The sequence below is a fragment of the Streptopelia decaocto genome (assembly GCF_964273445.1).
Source record: "Streptopelia decaocto genome assembly, chromosome: 14".
Lineage (NCBI taxonomy): Eukaryota > Metazoa > Chordata > Aves > Columbiformes > Columbidae > Streptopelia > Streptopelia decaocto.
In genome coordinates, this window is record NC_138669.1 from 11,029,434 (window position 1) to 11,036,812 (window position 7,379).

Sequence of the window (7,379 nt, forward strand, 5' to 3'; positions counted from 1 at the left end):
GAGCTCAGCCCTGCTCAATATAATGGGGAGACAGACCAGACACCTGAGCCAGGTGCGTCCTAGTCTAGAAGGAAGAAGGCAAAGAGATCACATAAAAACACAGCAACTTTCAAAGTGGCATTTCAGATGTATGCTGTGACACAGTCTGTTTCTTGACCGTTTTCCTGTGCCATCAAAATCCAACGTTTTGGTGTTAAAAGTGACCACACTAGAGAATTGTCTGTGCCCTTCAGGCAACAACTGTTCAAGCTCCATCTAAAATATACAAATTTTGCTTGTTTTGGTGTATCTGACTAACTTCTCATGGAGGCCAGTTCTCAGCATAGTTAATTTTGGTGGTCTCCAGACACTCTCCAGCGGATGCTCGGTGTCACCATATAGTGAATAAAAGTATTTTTCTTTGTTATCATGCACAGATCACTTGGAAAAAGCCCATGAACCACAGAGGCTGCTGTGGCTGGCTGGAAAGCAGCAGCGTAGATTAAAAAAAAGCCAAGCGTGAAAGGAATGACTTGATTTGAGCTGCAGCAAATCGCAGCGTCCTTATCCTCAGGACAACTACCGTAGCACCAGCAGCAACGCAAGCTCACAAATAACCTCATTTTTCATTTCTGAAGATGTAAGGAGCTAAACTAATTCATAGTCCATCCTCAGCTTCTGCTGCTGCTGCCCAAGTCGCTGCAATGAACCTGCTCACTGCTTCACTTTTGATAGGATTCAATACAAATTCTCGTTCCAGATGCAGAAAGCTCACTATTGCTTTCAGACAGCATTCTTTCCCCTGCCAGTGCCGATGCCTATACCTAAATTAAATATAAAGGCAGGTCTCCGCATGAAACTTGTTGCAGCTGTTGCATATCTGCACTAATTGATCTTCAACAGTCGTTGTGCGAGCAGCGTGTCTGCACCACTTTGATTCTCTCTGACTACTCCAATTTGGCCTCCGATTGTTGTGGCCACATAGCACTGGGATGTTTTGAAATCAATAATCGGTGCTCTGGTCAAACTTCTTGCTCAACATTGCTCCATGGCTGTGCTGTTCGTGTTTGATGGGATATTTCATGCTGGGTATTATATGATACTTCCCAGAAGGCATCAGAGTTCTCAGATGAAATTGTATAGTTTTCATAATTCATTTTGTTCATCCCATCGCTTATTAGCTTTCATATGGACCATTTTCTGACATTCCTGAAGAACAAGGATAATCCCTGTGATCATAAAATGCCACCTTCCTAGAAAAGCACATGAAGTTTACCACAGCAGCGGAGGGTCACATTGTCTTTGTGCAGATGGATATAGGGCTACTGAGAGTTGCAAATACCCTGCTTCCATTTATACTGGAAAAAAAAAAAAAGCCAACTAGTGGGATACTTGGAGTTCAGCTGTCAAGAAGGACCTTTTATCAAAGAGATCGCTCTCAGAGGGGGATTTTCACAGTAAAACATACGGCTACTATGTGGTAGGGCCTGGCCAGAAAATATACTTTCTTAGAAGGTAGCAGGTGGTATGATCCCATCTGACATCCTTGCGTTGGGGTGCAAAATAGTGTGACAGACACAGCACCTTCAAAATCTCACATTTGCACATGCAGGGGGCTCAGAGTTGTGTTCTGCCTTTGCAAATGCAGGTGTTGGTATGCTGTCTGACCCTTCTGGAGTGAAACAGCAAAGGATTTCATTGTTCTGATTGTTTGGCAATGGAGAAGGAGTCAACATCTGGCACAGCTGCACTGACAAGTGCATCCCCAAGAGAAGATCCAGCAACACGGGCTGTTCCTCCATCACCGCAGGCAGTTGGTCCCAAGGACCTGCCTACGTCCTTTATGCTGTTCTTTTCCACTGTACTTCCAAAATCTGCACTGCAACTCTCTACCCGTGTTAGTGACACAAGTTCTTTGAATACCTGCCTGCCTTGGGCTCCTTCTCTAGCAACATTATTTAGACTGGCATTGAAGCCAACATTGCCAGCACACCTGAGTCAGAGCACGATGGAAACTCTTAGGAAAGAAACATGAGAGGATGACATCTTGACATCTACTCACCCAGGAAACAGTGCTAAAACACTGTGTTTTCTTAGTTTTAAAATATTTTTTAAAGTAACTCAGTGCTGGGTGCTGGAATCTCTCACGGACACCACCTGGCTTCCCCTGGTAACAGCAAATTCTGCCAACTTCCCAAAGTTTGAGCTGGAACTGCTCTGATTGTGCAGCGTCTCTATGAGAACTGCAAATGCTCTGCACCTCCAAGAGATACACACACCCCTGCTAAATCCATGCAGCCAAAGCCCATTTCCAAATACTGATAAGATGCACTCACATACAAGCGGGTTCACATCAGGCGTTGCTTCCAGATGCAATCGTGTGGGTGAACGCAAAACAACCTGCAACACTGGGAACTGATACCAATCACCACTGGCTGGGGGAGGTATGGGCAGTTCCAGCGAAAATGCCACCTGCATTGGGTGAAAACTCAACTCCTACCAATTCTACGGGCTGCTGGAGCTCCTGCCCTTCCAGGACTGCCCTGTGCTGCACCTTGGCAGAGGCTGTTTGCTCAGAGCTCTAAGGCCAAGGGAAGACAGAGGCAAAATTAACCAGACTGTACCATGAGCGGTTGTATCACCTGTGGTCAACACGAAGGAACACGATAAAAGCAGAGCAAGTACCTCCCTAACGCGCTGCTGCCTGAAACGGCCCGAAACCGCACGCTGATGCCAACAGCTTGAGTAGGATATCAGCCTGGCAAGCAAGCCCCATCATTGTGCCATCTTCTCAAAAAAAACCCTCCTCTGCCTTTGATATGTTAATCCTGCGTAAGGCAAATTCTCCCATTAGAATATAGTCCATTCTGGTCTCCATGCAATCTGCATTATCCAGTTCAAAGTTAAATTAAAAATCCCAACCTGTGTGAATGTTGCAATCACATTATGAAATCTGTAAATCTATTTTTAATGTCTTAATGCTGCTCTAGTTGAACAAGGCAAATAGACTGCCGCGTTGCATTTGCTTTCCACTTTTTTAGATTCTCATGCACTAGTTAAATATTCACTCTGCAGTGTTTGCATTTCCAGTACTACAAGACCCTAAAATAGAAGACAAGTTTTTCTTTTCCTTTTTTTGTTTTTTAAAATTCCAACGACAGGCAATTCAACTTGGGGATGTCTCCAACTCAAATGTGGAGTACTAAACATTGCAAGGAAAGCAACTAAAAATGTTTCAGTGTGATCCAGATATCAGAAAATAGGATTTAAATCCCAAACATGCAGCTATTTGCAGTGTTTTGAGGGACTGATGGAACCAAATATTTTATTTCAAATTTAAGAGACACTAAAAGTTCATTCTGTGGGTAGCTTGTTTTTAAGAGAGAAAATACTTGAACATAGCTGGAACAACCCAAGCAATGGGCCCAGCTCGACTATCTCAAATCAACATTTTACAGAACATTACTTAGGGGAGTAGTTTGCTCTTCTCATTCCGATCTGCAATGGAAACAAGCTCTGAAGCACTGGAATTTTCTGTGGAACAAAACCTCTATTTTCTGACCAAGTCTCTTTGAAAAATCAATATATTAAACAGCCAAATAGATCCTGCTCTTTACACTTAAGAGTCATCCTATTAAAAGACGGGCACTGTCTCTCCGCTGTCTTTTCCCTCTAGAGATGTTTTCCCCCATTTTGCAGTCCCTCTCTTCATTAGCATTAGTATTTCTCCACTCATAATTACCATACATTCTCTGACATTAAGTACATACAAACTGCATACATCTGAAAACAACTGAGAAAGAGCGAAAGGACAACAGAAACAGATTTATCCTGCGATCACAGAATCTTCAGGGCAGACACTACAGCAAATTTCTGTGCGATCCAGACCATCCCCAGCAGCTCTCCCTGCACTCCGGACCCTTATGCAAAGCTATAACATCTACTTATTGTTACACGGGGTTAGAGGAAATCTGTAGGTGACAGAAGGGAAAGCTTTAGCAATACCGTTGTTATCTGCAGCCGTTTATAAAGCCTGAAAAACGGAGATGACTTACAGCACAGTCAGGGAGTTTCAGAAACTTTGGGCAGCAGAGCAAGCGAACAAGAACGTTTGGGAGGGGAGAAGTTCAGCTCTGGGTTTGTGAAGATGCCACCCTGGGGCTGGGCTGGGCTCAGTTGGGCTGGGCTCAGCGGGGCTGCTCTGTGCTCACAGGCTTCTCTCCCCCTCTGCAACTTGGCCATTGCCGGATTCGACCCCAGCTTTTCTCTGGGCTGTTCTTCTGGTGCCACCGCATGGAGAACAGGACCAAGTGCAGCTTGTGTTTAGTCGCTGCCGCGTTTTGGCGCAAAGCCAAAGAAGGGGATCGGGAAAAGGGAAAAAGGAGTAGATGGAGGTCAGTGACCCAGCTTAGCTCGGTGTCAGCTCAGCAACTCGTCCTTCCATCCGAAGAAGATGCATTTGACAGCACTAGATCTCCCACCCGGGGATGCTCCAGATGCACCTACGCCCACTCGCTGCTTTGGAGGCTGTGTTCACCAGGAGTGCACCCTCACACATATTTACAGATTCTTAGGGGGTGTGGGGGTAAATCTTCACCCATTCAGTCAAATTCAGGCCCTTTCCTGGAGTTTTTAAGCCCGGGAGCGCTGGGGTGGTTCTGCCCATCGCCCTTGACCGGCAGCTGGCGGCAGCCGCTGCAGCCAGTCCGACTGGAACGTTTGAGACTGTTTAATGATTCCTTAAAGAATGGAAACATGCAAACCGAATGAGCTATGAGTAGCTTAAATCTCAATGGGGAAATAAATGGCTACAGCTTAAGAGATCCAACCAGCCCAGCATGCCCACTGCTGACCACAATTCAAATGCAAGCAGATTCTGTTTCACTGAATTAAACAAGAGTGCTTGTTCAAATATTAGGAAAGTCAAGGAAAAAAACCTTCTTGGAGAAACAAATCCTGCTGTGCTGGATCAGCTCCACAGACTAACTAATCTGGGATTCTGTCCTAGGAGTCACCAGCACCAAATATCTCCAAGGACAAGGCGCAAGTTACAGACACCTCATCTCCAAACTTGGGGATGTCAGTAGTTAAGGGAAGCGTTGGCAATAAATACATAAGAACTGGGTGGCCACCGTGAAAGATTTGAGTTCAACTTCACAAACTTGATCAGACAATGCAGTTTCAATTACTGAGTTTTCATCTTGTTGGTGACATTTTTTCAGTCTCGGCCAGACCCCAGCAGGGAAGAGGAGAGCCAGCCTCAAAGGACGCATACGGGCTTACGGAAAATACGAGTAATCACATTAGCAATACCGTGTTCTCACAAGTCACACGTGGTGCAAAGGCTGAGTGGTGGGAGCTGGTCCTGGCAGCCCCAGCACGGAGGTGGACGGGGATCAGTCGTGGGATGAGAGGAGCACACGCAGGTTTGCGGTTCCTGCCAACGCTCAGCATCATTCCATCCAGAAGCATAAAAGAGTCAAGTGTTACCACCCCCCATTGCCATTTGAAAAGTATCTGACCTAATTATTACTATCCCTTTTGTGTAAATTCAGCACTTTGTCAGTCTGCATAAATGTACATTAGCCTTAACATGAGTTAAACAAGTTTAAACAATGAAGGAAGCTTTGTAAAGTGCCCTTGCTTTTCTACTTATTTGATGCCACACTAAAGAGCCCATTTAGACTAGAGAGTTCAGCACATTTTGGGACCCATTAAATACCCAGGTTGAGACTAGATATTCGCTTTTTCTTTTTTTAATTTGTCCTACCCAGTTGCTAAAGTCAGCACAATTGAGCAATAAGCTGCTTTGCATTTCTTTAGCTTTGTAGGCAAGTTGAAGAAAGCTCCACCCAGCCCGGTCAATGCAGCCCTTTCCATGCTAATTCGGCAAGCCCCACTTATCACTGCAACTGGATATTAAGTGGTTCCTCAGAATGACTTTTAATTAAAAAAAGAGGAAACTCATAGCATAAAAATGTGACATTCATGACTGTTAGGAAAACGTGGCCTGAAAGAGAAACAATTTGACAGTGTAACAACATATTTCTTTCCAGAGCTAAGCCAGCCTTTGACAGCCCACAGAAAAGCATCCCTTATCTTCTGTTTACAACTATACCCTGATAAGGACCATCTTCTGTCCTCCAAACATAATTAAGTCCTAAGACATCCTCGTACAGTGGGGAAATAACTTAGGAGGGAGTGAAAGACTAAACATCCATCCAAGATCAGAGAATGAACATGGCAACACCTTCCTACCCGTAACATTGAAAGTGATGGAACATTTTGATGTTCTCCACTGAGGATACAACTCCGCTTTTAAAAAATTGCCACGTAGGGAGCAAAACAAGTAATCTGTACAGTGACGAGCCCATCCTGACTCAAAATGCTGTGGAATTCAGGAGGTGGCCTGGAAGATGGAGGAAGTTCTATTAGGGGAAGGGGTTGTTGCCTATCAACTCACACCCTTAACTTTTGAGACAACCTCTTAGACATGTCATGAATACTACACAAAGGTTGAATTCTGCTGGTAGGGTGACAATTCAGAATTCCATTTTATTCCATGTCACAGTGAAATTGGTTCTTCCCCCAGAAAAGATCTGTGGACAATTTGCAAACTGCTGCCACTGACCTGTAGGAAAAATTTCAATCCACATGAAGTTAAACGCTTGACAAAACCACAGCTATGAAATTGTTAGCAGCACCTCCACAGCAACCGGGCAGTTGGATGGATATTTAGATTAAAACCCTGGCTTGCAGGCAGAACTCCCATCAATTGCAGATGGATCGGGATTCCATCCCTCTTGCTCATTTTGAAGGTTGGTAAAACTTAAAACATAGAAAAAACCCAACTCAGTTATAATTTCTAGCTGTCAGGAAGGAATTATTTCAGTTCTATTTTACAGAAGGAAATCTGCGCTGTCTAGCAGTAATCGGTTCCATATTTGTGAAGCCTTCCAACAAAACACTTTTTGTCTATGATTTGTACTCATCTTAGGACGCACTGATTCCAGCCCCTCTGTGGATTGTAATGTATAAACAGCCCTTTTATTTTTAAATGAAGCTAAGAAACTATTTGGCAGAGTCACCGTAGTTCTGAATCTTGAGCAGAATACACCAACTGCAACTGGCGTCTGGGCTGCGAAGTGAGCAAGACAGGGCACTTAAAGACAATTGTGTTCGTTCAGTTTAGCTAAGAATAGGACATTAATAAGAAATATTTTCATCTAACAAGCATCATGTTTTAAAGAGAACTCTACGCTTTTTTTTGTCAATTTGACAGGCATGTGGTGATCTCATGGCAAGGAGGTTGGAGAATGAAGCAGCGAGGTATTGAAATTCCAGTAAAACCTCCCAATCATCTTAGCAAACCGCGTGTATTTTCCCACCACACGCCTCTC